This window comes from Sciurus carolinensis, chromosome 4 (assembly GCF_902686445.1).
Source record: "Sciurus carolinensis chromosome 4, mSciCar1.2, whole genome shotgun sequence".
Taxonomy (NCBI): domain Eukaryota; kingdom Metazoa; phylum Chordata; class Mammalia; order Rodentia; family Sciuridae; genus Sciurus; species Sciurus carolinensis.
Genome location: NC_062216.1, coordinates 133091023 through 133097156, shown reverse-complemented (window position 1 = coordinate 133097156; position 6134 = coordinate 133091023). Strand labels below are relative to the sequence as shown.

The 6134-nt window shown below is 32.8% G+C and overlaps 1 pseudogene; it reads left to right on the top strand.

Moving 5' to 3' along the window:
- The first annotated feature begins 1472 nt into the window (after window positions 1-1472).
- LOC124982104 (centromere protein Q-like) lies at window positions 1473-2424 on the top strand (annotated as a pseudogene).
- Window positions 2425-6134: the final 3710 nt, after the last annotated feature.

Sequence of the window (6134 nt, the reverse complement as noted above, 5' to 3'; positions counted from 1 at the left end):
TTGATAAGTGTAAGCTGGGTAGCTTACATGTGGCAAGAAGGGCTGGAGGTGATTGATCAAAGCAGCAGCGGGAACCTCAATATGTTCCTGCTTCTCCAACCTCTGTGGCCATAGTACTTCTGGCTTTGTCCCAGCTAAAGTCTTCAGCTCTTCCTGCAGTGAATTATGTTTTCTGTCATGTTAGTCAGGGCAGGGCTCTGTAAACTCCAACTAAACACCTTGAAAAGATTTATTACGATGTTTGGGTTATTCAAACACTTTCTGATGATTTTCTTAATCCAATTTGAATAACATAACTACCATTCGTCAAACTCTTTTAAAATATGAAACAAGCAAGCAAATGTAGTAGCTGATCTTGCATCTGTAGTGGATGGATTTTATGTGATTTACCATACACAGCAAATAAAATGAAAAGAATGCACAATTTTTCTAGGAGTTTATTATCTTACTTAATCATTACGATCTGTAAAGTGGATAGAAAAGAAAATATTATTCCCATCTTCAAGGGAGGAAACTTGTTTTGAAAAGAAAAAGGGGGCAACAAAGTATCATAGAATGTCATTTAAATAAAATAATTTAGCATACTAAGCCTAACAGTATATTGCAAAATCATATTGGGGAAGTCCTTTTATTTTGGTTTCTGGGATTTAATTCAGGTGTGCTTAACCACCGAGCCACATTGCCAGTCCTTTTCTTTCTTTTATCTTTTATCTTTTTCATTTTGATACAGGGTCTTGCTAAATTGCTTAGGGACTTGACAAATTGCTGAGACTGGCTTCCCAAGATTACAGGTGTGTGTCCACCATACCTAACAAAGTCCTTCATTTTATTGTAATTATCTTATGTATATGAAGCTAAAATTATAAAACTGATCTTTCAATTCAATGTTATTTGATCTCTTAGTCTTCCATATTCTCTATAAGTATCATTCATACCAGTCTAGCATCTTGACTTGTATAAGTCATGGAAGAACTTTCAATTCAAATAATGTATAGGGATATATGGTATTACTCTAATCGATGATGAGGTTGATAATGGTCTTCTCACTTTCACAGGGTTGATAAGTTTCTGCCTTGAGGGACTGAACATGGGAGAGAGGAACTCTTTCTTTTCTCAAGTCTGTGCTACCTACTCAACCATCAAGGAATTAAAGAATGTGAGATAGAATTTGACACATAATCATCTAGCACCCATCTTTCTTTAAAACCATTTTATAAGTATAATTTATAAGTATATAAAGCACTAAATATAACATATGTATAAATGTGCATATATATGTACATATACAGGTGTTAATATACAGGTGTTATACACATGCTTTTATATACACATTCATATACATAATATTTATATCTTAGAAACAGATCTGGTCTTGTCTGCTTTCTTCTCATCTCCTTCCAGTTTTCCTGGCTTTTGAGTAGGTGTGAGGCTAACTTCCTGAAAGACTGAAGAAGAATTAGTCAGCGATTAAGATGCCTGATAAAGCAAATGCTTCCAAGACAAAGTCTCAACAGTTGAAAATAAATTAAAAAATAAAAAGCAATAATGAGGAATTGATGTCGTCAGTTGTCAAAGAAACAGGTTAGGAATATAAGAAATAAAAAGCATCCAAAGCTGTTGTCTTCTGAAGGACAAACAAAACATATTAATCTCAAACAAATAAAAGTAGTATTCAACAAGAGAAAAACCTGGCAACCCTTTTTAAAGAGTACCAGAGAGCATTTGTAAACTATAATAGAATCAGTAATAATAGCAATTTTGAGTAACGATATTCAAAAAAAGAACAAATTCAATATCATCTCAACTACCTGAAGGTAAGATGGCTACAATTGTGTGAAACCATGAAAGTCCCTCACATAAAAGCTTAAATATTTAACTAATTTGTCAAATCTACTGAAAATGGAGAAGGCACAAGACAGAGTTATTGATGAAGGTCTGACATTATTGCTGGAAGAAATTGATAAAATAGTAGAGATCACAGAATCAATGACTGGAGATATTCAGAGACTAAAGAACAGAATTCAAATTGTGACATATGTGGTAGAAGGAGGAGATGGTAAGATAGATGCTTCAAATAACTTGTAGTGGGGTACTTCCTCTTCCAGAACTTTCTCAGAACAGTCTCAAAGCACCCACACTTCAGAAAGAAATTTTTTATTTTTATTTCATTTTTAGGGACTACATTTTGATTCATTGTACACAAATGAGGTTTCTATGGTTGTGCATGATGTAGATTCATACCATTTGTGTAATCATACATGTACATACGGTAATGAAGCCTGTCTCATTCCACCAAGAAGTTTTGATACTAATTCCACACCAGAATGCTCTTATAAAGGACCTGGATATTCTTCATATTTATCCCAGATGAAGAACTTGTCAATGTTCATCAAAGAAGGCTATAAGAAACTAGATGCTTCTTAGAGTTTAATTTTTAGATTGTTTCATATTAATTTAATGTTTGTGAATCTGTGAAACTCTTAGTCTATGATGATATTTTTGAGGCTACAGCCTAATATACATGTTAAAATTAGCATCTAATATAATTTTGGAAAATCTGTTTATAGCAGTTGCTAAATCTAGAAAATCAATACTGATGTTGCTGTATCTCACAGATATTTGCCTAAAACCATAAAATAAGAATAGTCATGGTCTAATGATGTATAATGACTGAATGATGTTCATTTACTGGTTAGCACAGAACTTTCATGTTGTGACTTGGTATATGTAAAGTGTTCTGTATAGTGCCTAAAAGATATGTGTTTGCTATCACTCATTCTTTAGCTGATAGCTTGCATTTTTCTGTCTTGTCTCCTGGAACTTGAGAAATTCTCAAATGACTTTACTCTTACCTAACTTACAGTCTTTTTGTGGAGTAATTAAGATTTGCCAGGTACCTTTAATGTTAAAAGTAGAGTCAACATTTTCTTTCTTTGGTTGGTTAGTGAGTAGATGTTGAATATTTATCTTTTCATTTAAAAAATGAACCCAAGCACATTAAGTTCTTAAAACAAAAACCAACCAAAAAACTGTTTTGGGAAAACTGAGTGTATAAGAATTGGTTGCCAAAGGCAGAAGGTACTGAATCTAAAGAAGGCAGCAGACAAATTCAGGATTACATAAAATGGAGTTTATTAGAGACTTATGCAGTATATCTTGTGTGGCAGCACGACAGAAGAATCCCTTCACCCTATAGCAGGAGGAAGGGATCTCTTTGCTCAGCTAGACGAAAGTAGCCTACAGTTGACAAAAATGCACCTGAGCTTTTCAAGATACTGTTAACATCTCAAATGTCAGTTAAGAGACACTCCAGGTGTCAGTGTCCAACACAAACACTCTGCTGACATTCTTAGTGGACTTGCCTATCTTACAGTTTGAAATGCATGGCAAGATCACCCGCCAGTGAGCTGGAGCTTACAGTCAACATGACTGTAGTCCTGTGAAGTTAAATTCCTGCAAATCCCTCTTTTATAAACCTGTCCTCTTTATGTAATAAGCTTATATATGTGAATAAGTAATTACTATAAATATATCAAAAATCTTTTCTAAGTCAGTATATCGCCTTGGTTCTTTCAACTATTTGTAAAATAAAATAACTGCTGTTAAAAAATTAATGAGCAGGGTTCTGTGGTGCACACCTATAATCCCAGCAGCTTGAGAGACTGAAGTAGGAGGATCCCAAGTTCAAAGCCAGCCTCAACAAAAACAAGGCACTAAGCAACTCAGTGAGACCCTGTCTCTAAATGAAATACAAAATAGGGCTGGGGATGTGGCTCAGTGGTAGAGTGCCCCTGAGGTCAATCCCCGGTACCAATAAATAAATAAGTAAATAATAAAGTAAAATTTAAAAATCAATGGATCTGATATTCATAATAAAAATGTCTGAACTATAATATTTCATAATTAATATACCTTAAAATATTTCCCATTTTATGGTTTACAAATTAGCCACTTTTCTTTCTGCTCTTTCTTGAAGGAAAAAAAAAATCAAGTGTTCTATCGTCATTTCTAAAAGAGACTTCAATCCTGAAGACTATTCTTAAATTATTCTTCGATTTCCTTTTTCCAAGCTAAATCTTCCTTTTTACTTTTACTTTTTACCTTACAGGCCGTGACTTTCAACCTTTGATCATGTAGTTTTTTCAACTCTTGCCAAACTCACCACACATATTAAATTGCCACCAATTTATTTATTTGGGTGCCCAGCTGGCGCACAGAAATTTGCAAAGTGTCTTTCGTCCATTTTCTTATGACTCACTCAAGAATAGAAATTCCAAAATAAATGTAAACAGCCTACCATATGTTGTATTAGAGGCTTAAAGATGAAGCCTACAAAGTGTGAACCTTATCACATAAAACCTGTCTCACTATAGATTTTTGGGTCAATGGGGTCTGGGAATCGATACAGTTTCACTGATCATTCAAAAAGTATTATCTTCCTTTCTGATTGTTCATGCCCGTTGCATCTTTGACTTTAAAGTTTACCTGACTTGTAAAAATATTTTAGGCAGCTCTTTTCTTCACAAGCATAACAAAAAGGGAAAAACAAAATTGGATCTACACTAATTAGATTGGATCTCTGTTTTTACTACCAAGCTTAAAGAAAGACAGAAAAGCCCATTTTGTTTTGACTGATGGCTACTATTTTTTCACACTCAAGCATTTTTCCTTAAACATTAGTTGAACAGTCAAGTTTGTGCCAGTAGACTTTTATTTTCCTTTGAAGCAGGGAATTCAAAGGTTCACATTCAACTTCCAAGATAGTTATGTTTTTCCTCTTGCTATTTCCCTTTTCCATTCTCAGGATGAGATTGTAAATTAACACTACTACACAACCAGCTACTAGTAAGGTCATGTCCCATTGATTTCATAGGAATGACTAGTCCAGATTTATACACTACCTACTTTTGTGGAACTGTTATGGAACTATAATCACATACCCTGTGACCCTGGTACAATGTCTGCTCTCCACCATGAGGTAACTTGTCTAAGTCACATACTTGCTTTGCTACTCAGTCTCCCATCACATATGTATAGCTCCCAAATTGAGCTATCGTGCAGACTAAAGGAAAATATTGTATATATGATTCTTGGTACATTGCTTGGCTTATAGTAAATACTGGCAAATTTATTTATACTTTTAAATATACATTTGCATTACATAATATTGAATATGCTGTTATGAAAATAAGCATAGTTAGGCAAGATTATTTGTTATAAATAGTAAACCATAGTTACTCAATGGCTTAAAATAGTGGGATATTATTTATTACATGTAGAAAAATTTAAACTTATCTGAATTAAACTAAATGATACATAGTTTCTTTGAAAGTAAAATGTGAAAAATGCAAAAATACCAAAAAGAACACGAATTCCTTCTAACAAGGACAAAACAAAGCCTTATTTGACTATTAAGTGTAGAATTTACTGGTGTACATTTTAAAGGAAGTACTTCAGAAAAAAGAGCATAAAATTAAAAAAAAAAAAAAACTGTTAAAGGCCAAATCTGAAAAGTAATATTTAACTTTGCAGTTGACTGATCACATTTATGCTTAATCAGTTTCTTAAAACAATCAAATATTAAACCACTTTTTTAAAGCTTAAGGAAAAACAAAAAGTATAAAACATACCATAATTTCCTTCAGATGTTAGAAAAGTTCTGCATGCTTTATCTAATTGTAATTGCCTCCGTTGCAACAACATTAACTTACAAATTGTTTCTAAATTACTCTTATTCTATAAAAATGCCAACACAAAGGATGAAGATAATTAAATTCTGAAATATCTTTCTCCTACTAATCTCCTATTTACGATAGGTAATTATAGACATATTTTCTGCTGTAAGCTTAAAATTTTTTTCTTAGTTCCTTCAAATCCTAGCTTTTTTTTTAAGGAATCACATATTATATTTTAAAAATAATTTTTTAATTATGGTACATACAATTAAAATATTTATAATTCATAAAAATAAGTTAAATAAAAATTGTGACATTTGAAATGTGCAAAACACAAAAGGGTATGCTCATAATTTGGAAACAAGCTCAAATTCTAGAAATAAAATGTGTGGCATTTTGGTGACTATTGAGTGAGGAAATATACATGTAAATGCCAAATGCAGGATTAGGCCAGTTCAT